Raw genomic sequence first — 12,319 nt, 5'->3', positions numbered from 1 at the left:
GTCTGTAAGGTTTCTTCCATCTCAGAGACCTTGAGCCCCCTCACCACCCCAAACTTCAACTTGAAGAGAGCAAAAGACCTGAAGATTACACTACTCTACGAATGATCAGTTCATCCTGTGAACGTAAAGATGGGATTGAGTTACTGCAGTTTCAGTAAGGATCAGGGAAATGCCCTTGATAAGCCAAGATGGGAGAGAAGCTGTCAGTCAGTCAACACCTATTTATTGGGACCTACTGTATGCTGGGCATTCTTCTAAAGACTGCAGATCCCCTGGTGAGCAACATGGAAATTCCTCTCCTGTTACACACTAAAAATAGGAGGCAGACAATGAGCACACAAGCACATTACTCAAGGTGCAATCACACGACACAATACATTGGTTGAGATCATGACCTGTATCATTTCCTAATTGTGTGACCTTTGTTAAGTGACTCAATCTGTGTCTCCGTTCCATATGTGTAAACGAGGATCAATGACTGTACCTCCGCAGTAGGGTTGTTATGAGGCTATAGCTACTTAGTACATATAAATCCTTTAGAACAGTGCTGAGCACATATAGCAATGTTTGTTATTATTATTAGCAGGCAAACTAGGTGAGAGAAGAGCTAATAAAGCAGAAAAAGGCAGAGAAAAGAAAATGGTGGGTCTGAGCATGATGGGAGCCATGAGAGGGGAAGCTGGGGGCTGGTGAGCAGACTTGCCATTACGAAAGGGCCAGAGCTTCTAGAGGAAAGGGGGAAGTAGCCACCCAAACCCTCACAGAATCCAGTCAACATCTCCAGGGAGAAATCAAGCCACCCTACAGAAAGTACACTTGTGTGGCCTGTTAATGCTGAGGTCGAATTCATTAGAAGAAATTGTGCAATATAGAATCGAATCATTTTTAAGCATTTAAAAGCAAGAAGCAGAAGTGAACCATGCTTAAAAGAGGCAGGCACATAGTATCTAAGAGCTTGGGCTCTGCAATTAGACCGGCACAAGTTCAAATCCCAGCTCTGCCATTCACTATGATCTGACCTGGGAAGGGTTACTTAGCCTTGTTGATGACTAGTTTCCTCTTGTGGAAAATGGAAATAATCATAGCTATCTCACAGGCTATTTTGAGTCTGAAAAGAAATATTCTATGATAGGCCGGGAGCGGTGGCTCAGGCTTGTAATCCCAGCACTTGGGAGGCCGAGGTGGGCGCATCACGAGGTCAGGAGATCGAGGCCATCCTGGCTAACATGGTGAAACCCCGTCTCTACTAAAGAATACAAAAAATTAGCCGGGCGTTGTGGCGGGCGCCTGTAGTCCCAGCTACTCGGGGGGCTGAGGCAGGAGAATGGCGTGAACCCGGGAGGCGGAGCTTGCAGTGAGCCGAGATTATGCCACTGCACTCCAGCCTGGGTGACAGAGCGAGACTTCGTCTCAAAAAAAAAAAAAAAAAAATTCTATGATAATTGCTTTGCACAATGCCTGGAATATTCTAAGGCATCAATACATGTTGCTGTTGCTTACTGCTATCATTATAAAAAGATAGAATGAACACCTGTGCATGACTTGGAAAGGGTGAGCATGGTAAAATATGGATGCATTTTGCTTTAGTTGCTTTGTAAGATGTTCGGGCTTATAAAAGGTAACTTTTGAATTTCTTTGCCAGCTCTGAATCTCCTACCACTAAGGAGGAGCATCCTATCTATGATGCCCTCACAAAACCAGAATATCTGCTCGTGTTCTGCATGAGCAGTTACCAACAAAAAGATCTCCCAACACTCAATGGAAAACAAAGTATTTTAATGATAAAATTCAGTACGTGAGCTACGTTTATTTTTGATTATTTTGACATTTCAAGCTCAGAAACAGCATTTGTGAAATGGGTATTGCTGGTGAAAATTAAATGGAAAATTGGCACTTAAAAATTTTGCAATTTTTTCCAGCTAATTCCTTTCTAAATACAATCTATTCCTTAAAGAGTCTTGCTGTGATGATTTCTGCTAATTTCTTTCTTGGTAGTTTCCAATAAATCAAACTTCATAGATAACAAGAGAATAACAAAATGATAAAAGTGCTTCTTTCCTTCCGTTCAGAAAATACTCATTTGCAGATTTTTTACAGAGTACAAATGAAGGCCTGAATGTCAAAGTTTTGTTTTTGTTTTTAAATGACAAATTGTTCCGGGGTACATATACTTTGACTTTCAGGCATTCATTCATACTCTGTAAAAAAATTTGCAAGTGAGTAGGAACTTAAAATAAAAGCTGAAGAGGTAACAAAGAAACACTAGAAAAGAAAAAAAGAAAAAACTCAGTATCTATGAAGTGCAATAACATGAAGCACAACAGAAAGGGAAAAAAAATGCCAAGTTGTGTCACCAGGAATAATAAACCATGGTATTTCCAAGTAGATGTTTTAATAAAATACATTGGAGTAGATCTTTACTTTTACTCCTTTTTTCACTCTGTCACAGTATTAAAATAAAATGCTCATTATTTGGAATAATGGGAAAGAAGGCTTATCTGTCCATTATGGGGGAAAACTTAAACGTGGAGTGTTACTACTTCAAGCAGTGCTATCCATATTACAAATAAAAACCTAACTAGGAATAAGTGATTTAAAAATTCCTCTTCAAAGCAGGCATACATCACTACATTGCAATGTGCCACAAACAAAATAAAACTTTAACGCAGGAAAATTAATTATGGGATTGAAAAGTTGAAAACACACCCAAGGAATTCATAATTTTATGAAGGTTTGGCTTATAACTGTTACTGATTTTAGACTGACTATCCCTTTACTCTTAGGTAAGTCCAAGGTGATTTATGAGGAGACAAATTATTTTGAGCTTTTTATTCTTTAGATAGTTTGGTATTTAGTGCCAAAATACCCACTTTTAAAATAGTGGAGAATAAATTAATGATGTTCAGCAGTATAGAAAAGTCCTCTACGTTTTCCCTTTTCACTTTTAGAACTTAATCATTTATTTAGCACTTGGGTGCTAAATATTTTAAGGACCAAGAACAACTGAATATGTGAGAGAAGATCTTGCTGTTCTATTGGAAGGAGTTTCCCTTGGTTTTTCTTTTCTTTTTTCATTCTTTCATTTTCTCCCCTTTTGGAGAAAGCTTACCTCTTTGTAATTCAAGAGAGGTCTCGAATTCACCTTGAGAGGCAACCATATATTATGAAATGCGTTGTTTCCTGAGTCCACATCATTTGCTTAGCATCCCTTACCAATTTAGTAGAAAGATTCTCCTCCAGGGATTGTCAGCTGTCATATATCTCTTTTGAAGAGTAAGTGGGTCTTTCTCCTCAAGGAGAATTCACTGGCTTGGTGTTACTGGCTTCAATATGTGTGACTTCTTTTCTGAATCCCCCATGCTGAGTTCTTGTTTTCCCTTCCCCCAAAGGTCATGTCCTACACAGCGTCCCCACTGTGCTGGGTCAGCAGGAACACAGAATGACCATTTTTGTTCATCATTATTTGCCTAAACCTAGAGAAAATAAGATCATGATTGATTTCACCCTCAGGTTCCCTCTACAAACTATGTTGTCATACATACAGAGTAATTATTTGTTTTTCACTCCTTAGGCGTGTATAGGAGGTGAAGATGGGTTCTCTGCTTTTCAGTTTGGGCAGGGCACTACTGAATAGTGAACACGACACAGAGAATGGCTGATTCAATCTCCTTGTTTCTTCCAGTGGTCGCACTGAGCCTATTTCAAGCATGTACAAGATCAAGGATCCATTAGACCTTTTTATTTTGTGTAACTTTTGTGGGTTTCCATGGAACTCTGGAAGTGCTGTACCTTCTTTTAAAAATTAAATTAAATTACCTAAAAAGAGAAAGAAAAAGAGCCTGCATTTTCCGGGGTTTCCCCAGAGGCTTTTTTTTTTTTATCTGTTTAAACTAACCAGGGATTTTTCACATATTGACATAAGCATTCATTTGCTAATTTGTTGGACATTCAACTGCATGGAGTCTTCCCCAGAATCTTGAATGAAGCTGAAATACTTGGGTCCTTAGGACTGCTTGAGTCCTGCATCGTTCCCTGAACACATATGGTTTTTCCTCCTCTATCTCCTTAGATAAAAGTCAGTGCTGATCTCCTTAAGGAAAGAATGAGTTAAATGGACCCATATTCTAGGCCTGGATCTAAAAATCCCGGCCTTTTCAGAGGCCCCTTAGCATCTGCAGCAGCAAGGCCATTTGCGCATACATACATAAATAAATTAACAATGAATAAATAATCTAATCCCAGCCACACAATGCCACCTTGCAGATTTGATCCTTTGCAGCTCCCAGTGAATTTGTCCATTTCTAATTCTTTTTGATAAAGTCCTCAGATACTTGCTGACTGTCAGGCTCATTTTCTTATTGTTTTCGCTTGATTAGTTCTGTATGACCTAAGGTCACCCTTAAAATCCACATCTCTCGTGAAGACTCCGAAAGGCCTTCTTTTTAGAACCCACCCCCGAGAAAAGGATGGAAAGTGCCTGCCGTTTCTCCGCACAAAAGCCAGGCAGGTTTTTCGTCACTAGCCTCCTGAAGCAGCCCTTCGTTCACCCAAGCGCAAAAATATCTCATTAGGGGCTACCGTGTTTTTGTAGCCTCTTTATCCAGTGCACTTGGGTATGCCTGTGTCAGGTCTCCTGGGCCCTGGAGGAGCTGGGCCACCTCCCCTTTAACCCTGCTGGGCTGCCCGTCAGTGACAGCACCGGGCCCGGCACCTGCCCACCCATACTGAGTGCCTGAGGCTGTTTTTTCCTGGTCTTCTGAAAAGATGCTGGCCTTCATGGGGGCTGGAGAGGAGTGGAGGAGGGTTGCTTTTTTTCTTTTTAAAAGCTGGCTGGGGTCGGGCATGGTGGCTCACGCCTGTAATCCCAGCACTTTGGGAGGCCCAGGAGGGCGGATCACGAGGTCAAGAGATCAAGACCATTCTGGCTAACACGGTGAAACCTCGTCTCTACGAAAAATACAAAAAATTAGCTGGGCGCGATGGCGGGTACCTGTAGTCCCAGCTACTCGGGAGGCTGAGGCAGGAGAATGGCGTGAACCCGGGAGGCAGAGCTTGCAGTGAGCCGAGATCGCGCCACTACACTCCAGCCTGGGTGACAGAGCGAGACTCCGTCTCAAAAAAACAAAACAAAAACAAAAACAAAACAACAACAACAACAAAAACTGGCTGGGAAGTTGCTGCCTGTCCCTCATTTTCAGGCTGCACACTCACTTGAGGCTGTGGGTCCAGGGATGGGAACACTGTCTAATTCTCCAGTCTCTGTGCTCCCCAGGTCAGGGCAGGGCCTCACCTTATACCATGGAGGCCGCCTCACACTGCATCAGCACTGCTCCTCACTGCTCATTCTCTTCTGTACTAGAAGGTCAGCTTTTCCTTGAATGGGAAAAGAAGTGACACTTTGTGTTGGCTCAATAAATAGACTTAATTAATGGGAACCCAATTTCTCACTTCTGTTTTTAATTGAAAAATTCACAAAGACTGTTTAAATCAACTGTTCAGTATCCTTCAACAGTTTTGATAGAGTGTTCCATTTCTGACTGTCAAGTCTTTTGGAATCGCAAGAAGATTTTCTTTGTAATTTTTGTCCTTTCTTCTTCTGGACCATCAAATAAAACCCTGCTAAATTACATGGAGTCTTAGAGTTGTTACTTTCTAACAGCAGTGAATCTCTTGAGCACCCGAGGAAGATGTTAATGAAAATTGTGCTGCATGCAAGTTTGAAAAAGTGGGCTCCACCACCCACATGGAAATCTACTGCACAATTAAATTCTAAAATCTCATTGTAGACTTCCTTTTATGTGATGAAATTTTAAGAATGGATTTTTATATATTTTGGTGTATTTCAGCAATTTTCCAGAAGGACAAATTACCTAGGCCGAATTGCCAAAGCCCTCCAAGAATTTAGTGCCATCACCCGAATTTGAAAAAGGCGACTAGTCTTGACCCCAGTCAAGATACTCTTGTTAACAAGCAAGCTCAGGAAGCTCTGGAAGAGCACGCTTTATGTGATACATGGGGAGGTGAGCTCTGAACACTGTGATATTTCCCGAGTCAAGGATGTTCCAGCTCAAACAAGCCCTTCAGACACCAGAAGGCATGGATTTACACCCATCATCTCTGAACCATTAAAAAAAAACTTTGAGGCTGCGTGCGGTGGCTGACACCTGTAATCCCAGCACTTTGGGAGGCCGGGGTGGGCGGATCACCTGAGGTCAGGAGTTCAAGATCAGCCCGGCCAACATGGTGAAACCCCATCTCTACTAAAAATACAAAAATTAGCTGGGCATGGTGGCGCGTGCCTGTAATCCCAGCTACTCAAGAGCTGAGACAAGAGAATTGCTTGAACCCGGGAGGGAGAGGTTGCAGTGACCTGAGATCGTACCACTGCACTCCAGCCTGGCGACAGAGCAAGACTCTGTCAAAAACAACAACAAGAACAGCAACAAACAAACACAAAAAATTTTCAGCCTTCAAAAGATTAATCATCCTGGGATAGTAACAGGAAAGAGAAAACGTCACTTCAAGCACTTGCCTTATCATTTTGTGTCCAATGCTTACTATTCTCCCACAGTTATGCTGCGTGCTCTTTGAGGCTCTGGAACTCAGGACAATCAATGTTTTATGTTACCAAGGAAGGAAGAGGGGTTGTTGAAATGATTCTACCTTTCTTTTCAGGAGAGGATTACCCTCTTCTCTGAGGAGAAGATTACTCAGTCTTCATGATGAGAAATCTCTATTGCATGTTCTTGAGCATTGCAAAGAGAAATTCGTGAAAAAGCAGAAGCCTCTGCATTCTGAAAGAACCAGCAGTGTTGGGAGCAGGCCCCCCAAAATCTGGCCATAAACTGGCCCCAGAACTGGCCATAAACAAAATCTCTGCAGCACTGTAACATGTTCATAATGGCCTTAACGCCCAAGCTAGAAGGTTGTGGGTTTACGGGAATGACGGCAAGGAACACCTGGCCCACCCAGGGCAGAAAACTGCTTAAAGGCATTCTTAAGCCACAAACAATAGCATGAGTGATCTGTGCCTTAAGGACATGCTCCCGCTGCAGTTAACTAGCGCAACCTATTCCTTTAATTCGGCCCATCCCTTCGTTTCCCATAAGGGATGCTTTTAGTTAATCGAATATCTATAGAAACAATGCTAATGACTGGCTTGCTGTTAATAAATACGTGGGTAAATCTCTGTTTCGGGCTCTCAGCTCCGAAGGCTGTGAGACCCCTGATTTTCCACTTCACACCTCTTGTATTTCTGTGTGTGTGTCTTTAATTCCTCCAGCGCCGCTAGATTAGGGTCTCCCCAACCGAGCTGGTCTGGGCAAGTGGTGTCCATCGTGGGGGCTCGAATCCAGGTTGAAGGGTCACCAGAGCGACGGTTGGAAAGGAAAACTAGCTGGAGGACACCCGAGTACTCTTAAAGCAATCCCCGTGGTGAGTAAGAAGGGGAGCTTGGAAGCGTCAGGGTAACAATGGGACAAGTGTGGGGTCTGGTTCGTTCCACCTTGGAACTTTTTCACACTGATGATGAGGAGGAAGGAGAGTATAGCGAAGTAACAGAAGAGGTTACAGAGCATGTTTATTTACCAGCTAAAGCTAAATTGGCAAAGGAAGGAGAGGTTCATCCCTACCCTTCTGCACCCCCTCCTTATTATTTTGAAGAAAAAGACCCTTCAGATCTTTCTTTTCCAGAGGACGCTGGGCAAAAAGTAGTTGCCCCAGTGACTGTTCAAGCAGCGCCTTGAGCAACCGCTCTTAGTTCTATTCAGGCAGGAATTCAGCAAGCTAGACAAGAGGGTGATTTAGAGGCTTGGCAGTTCCCTGTTAGAATACACCTCCCAGACCAACAGGGAAATATTATAGCTACATTTGATCCTTTTCCCTTTAAATTACTCAAAGAATTTAAACAAGCTATAAATCAGTATGGACCAGGTTCTCCTTTTGCAATGGGACTGTTAAAGAATGTTGCTGTTTCCAGTCCAATGATTCCTACTGACTGGGACACTCTTACTCGAGCTTGTCTAACTCCTGCTCAGTTCTTACAATTTAAAACTTGGTGGGCAGATGAAGCTTCCATTCAGGCTGCTCTCAATGCCCTGGCCCAACCTCGAATTAATATAACTGCAGACCAACTTTTGGGGGTTGGCGGCTGGGCTGGTTTAGATGCACAACTGGTCATGCAGGATGATGCCACAGAGCAGCTTAGAGGAGTGTGCATTAGAGCTTGGGAAAAAATCACTTCAGGTGGGGAAAAATACCCTTCCTTTAGTGCTGTAAAACAGGGACCAAGAGAACCATATGTGGATTTTATAGCTCAGTTACAGGAGTCTCTTAAAAAGATGATTGCAGATTGGGCTGCTCAGGATACAGTGTTGCAGTTATTAGCTTTCGATAATGCAAATCCCAATTGCCAGGCTGCTCTGCGACCTATCAGAGGGAAAGCACATTTAGTTGATTATATCAAGGCCTGTGATGGTATCGGAGGTAATCTGCATAAAGCTACTCTGCTAGCACAGGCAATGGCAGGACCAAGAGTGGATAAAGGAAATGCTGCATTTCCTGGAACTTGTTTTAACTGTGGGAAGCATGGTCATACCAAAAACAATGTAGAAAAAATCAGCGAGTCAGGTCACCAGATACGGGAAAAAAGAAAACTGCTGAGCCTGAAATATGTCCAAAATGTGAAAAAGGAAAACATTGGGCTAATCAGTGTCACTCTAAGTTTGATAAAGATGGGAACCCGATTTCGGGAAACGCCATGAGGGGCCCGTCCCGGGCTCCGGTCTAAACCGGGGCATTTCCAGCTCAGGCCATTCCCTCACCCCCCGCACAACATCTGTCCCCCACCACAGCTGGTAGTGCCACAGTAGATTTATGCTGCACAAAAGCTGTGAGCCTTCTGCCTGGGGAACCCCAGCAAAAGGTTCCAACAGGGGTCTGTGGACCCTTGCCAGCGGGGATGATAGGATTACTTCTAGGAAGTTCTAGTTTAGGTTTAAAAGGGGCACAAATACATACAGGAGTCATTGACTCAGATTCCAATGGGGAAATTCAAATTGTTATATCTACTTCTGTTCCCTGGAAAGCAGAGCCAGGAGAGCGCATAGCACAGCTCCTGATTGTGCCGTATGTGGGAATGGGGAAAAGTGAAACTAAACAAACAGGAGGATTTGGAAGCACAAATAAACAAGGCAAAGCAGCTTATTGGGTAAATCAAATTACTGATAAACGCCCTACCTGTGAAATAACTATTCAGGGAAAGAAATTTAAAGGTTTGCTAGATACAGGTGCAGACATTTCAATCATTTCTCTACAGCACTGGCAGTCCGCGTGGCCAATTCAACCCGCTCAATTTAACGTGGTTGGAGTTGGTAAAGCTGCTGAAGTGTATCAAAGTAGTTACATTTTACATTGTGAAGGGCCTGATGGACAACCTGGGACTATTCAACCAGTTATAACTTCTGTACCTAAAAATTTATGGGGAAGAGATTTATTACAACAATGGGGAGCACAAGTTCTAATTCCAGAACAATTATATAGCCCTCAAAGTCAACATACAATGCATGAAATGGGGTATGTACCTGGTATAGGACAAGAAAAAAATTTGCAAGATTTCAAAAAACCACTTTAAATGGAAAAACAAAGTTCCCGCCAAAGATAAGGAAATAATTTTTGATGGCAGCCATTGTTAAGCCTCCAGAACCTATACCTTTAAAATGGTGAACAGATAAGCCAATTTGGATAGAATAATGGCTGCTAAGTAAAGAGAAACTGGAGGCTGTAGAGAAATCAGTTACTGAACAATTAGAAAATGGACACATCGCTCCAACATTTTCCCTTTGGAATTCTCCGGTTTTCATAATTAAGAAAAAGTCAGGTAAACAGAGAATGTTAACTGACTTAAGAGCCATCAATTCAGTTATCCAACCTATGGGACCATCACAGCCAGATTGCCTTCTCCTGCTATAATTCCAAAAAATTGGCCTTTAATAGTCATAGACTTCAAAGACTGTTTTTTTTACTATCCCCTTAGCTGAGCAAGACTGTGAACGGTTTGCATTTACAATTCCTGCAGTAAACAGTCTGCAGCCTGCTAAGCATTATCACTGGAAAGTGTTGCCATAGGGCATGTTCAACAGTCCCACAATTTGCCAGATGTACGTGGGGCAAGCAATTGAACCTACTCGAAAAAATTCTCACAGTGTTAGATTACTCACTATATGGATGATATACTTTGTGCTGCCCCCACTCGAGAAATATTACTCCAATGTTATTATCACTTGCAAAATTCGATTTCTCGTGCTGGTTTAATTATAACTCCTGACACAATTCAGACTACTACTCCTTAATCCTATTTGGGGACCCCAGTAAATGACACTACCATTGTGCCACAGAAAGTAGCCATACATAGGGATCTACTAAAAACATTAAATGACTTTCAGAAATTACTAGGGGACATTAATTGGATACGACCTGCTCTAGGCATTCCTACCTATGCCATGAGTAATGTTTTCTATCCTTAGAGGAAATCCTAGTCTTACTAGCTCTCTGCAATTAACAAAGGAGACTGAGGTCAAGTGACAACTGATTGAAAAGAAAGTCCATAAGCCTCAAATAAATAGAATAGATCCAGAGAAGATGCTAGATTTGCTAATTTTTTCAACTCAGCATTCACCTACTGGTGTTATTGTCCAAGAATGGGACTCAGCAGAGTGGCTTTCTCTTCCACGTACTAATTCATGGACTCTTACTCCTTATTTAGATCAAATTGCTACTATGATACGAATTGGGAGAACTCAGATTGTTAAATTACATGGATATGATCCTGGAAAAATTATTGTCCCTCTCATGAAGGCACAAATACAGCAAGCTTTTATAAATAGTCTTACTTGGCAAACCCATTTAGCTGACTTTGTGGGCATTCTCGATAATCATTTTCCTAAAACGAAGCTGTTTCAGTTTTTGAAATTAACTAATTGGATTCTCCCTAAAATAATTAAATTTAAACCAATTGAAGGTGCTGAGAATGTTTTTACAGATGTGTCTAGTAATGGTAAAGCTTCTTATTTTGGCTCAAAAAGTAAAGTTTTCCAGACGTCCTATACTTCAGCTGAAAAAGCAGAGCTTGTAGTTGTAATTGGGGTATTGACTGCTTTTGATATGCCTATTAATGTGATTTCTTATTCTTCATACATGGTTCATTCCACACGGTTAATTGAAAATGCTCAGTTACGATTTCATACAGATGAACAACTGATGACTTCATTTACCCAATTGCAAACAGCAGTTGGAAGTGGAATGCACCCTTTTTACATCACTCACATTAGGGCTCATACATCTCTTCCAGGACCTTTGACTGAAGGGAATCAAATGGCTGATCGCCTAGTTGCTAATGCAACATCTAATGCTGACACTTTCACAATTTAACCCATGTTAATGCCTCTGGTCTCAAACGCAGATACAGCATTACCTGGAAAGAAGCAAAGCTATTATCCAGTGATGCCCAACTTGCCAAATGGTACATTCCTCATCTTTCACAGGAGGCGCTAATCCTCAAGGATTGGAATCTAACTCTCTTTGGCAAATGGGTGTCACACATGTTTCCTTGTTTGGGAGACTAGCTTATGTACATGTGTGCGTGGACACCTTTTCTCACTTTGTCTGGGCTACATGCCAAACAAGAGAGTCTTCTGCCTGTGTTAAACGTCATCTTTTGCAGTGTTTTGTGGTGATGGGCATTCCAGCTTCTATTAAAACAGATAATGCCCCAGGCTATACTAGCCAAGCTCTAGCTACATTTTTCTCTATGTGGAATATTAAACACATTACTGGTATCCCATATAATTCTCAAGGACCAGCCATAGTGGAAAGAATGAATCTCTCCCTAAAACAGCAGTTGCAAAAGCAGAAAGGGGGAGACAGAAAATATGGAACCCCGCAGATGCAACTGAACATAGCATTATTAACTTTAATTTTTTGAGCCTGCCCAAAGGACAGATATTATTAGCAGCTGATCAGCATCTACAGAAACCAGCTGCAAAGACAGAAGCAGAACAACTGATTTGGTGGAGAAATCCAGTAACAAAAAGTTGGGAAATAGGTAAATTAATAACTTGGGGTAGAGGTTATGCTTGTATATCTCCAGGCCAAAATCAACAGCTGATTTGGATACCATGAAGACACCTGAAACCTTATCATGAGCCAGATGCCGAGGAAGAGACTCTGGGAAGATCCCAAGGACCCCCCGGTTGAAGCCATGTCAAGACTGATGCTGAGGAGGACCCCAACTATCATGAGCAACACCCGTCGAACACAGCCA

Source organism: Hylobates moloch, unplaced genomic scaffold (assembly GCF_009828535.3).
Source record: "Hylobates moloch isolate HMO894 unplaced genomic scaffold, HMol_V3 SCAFFOLD_3, whole genome shotgun sequence".
Taxonomy (NCBI): Eukaryota; Metazoa; Chordata; class Mammalia; order Primates; family Hylobatidae; genus Hylobates; species Hylobates moloch.
This window is presented reverse-complemented; position numbering follows the sequence as displayed.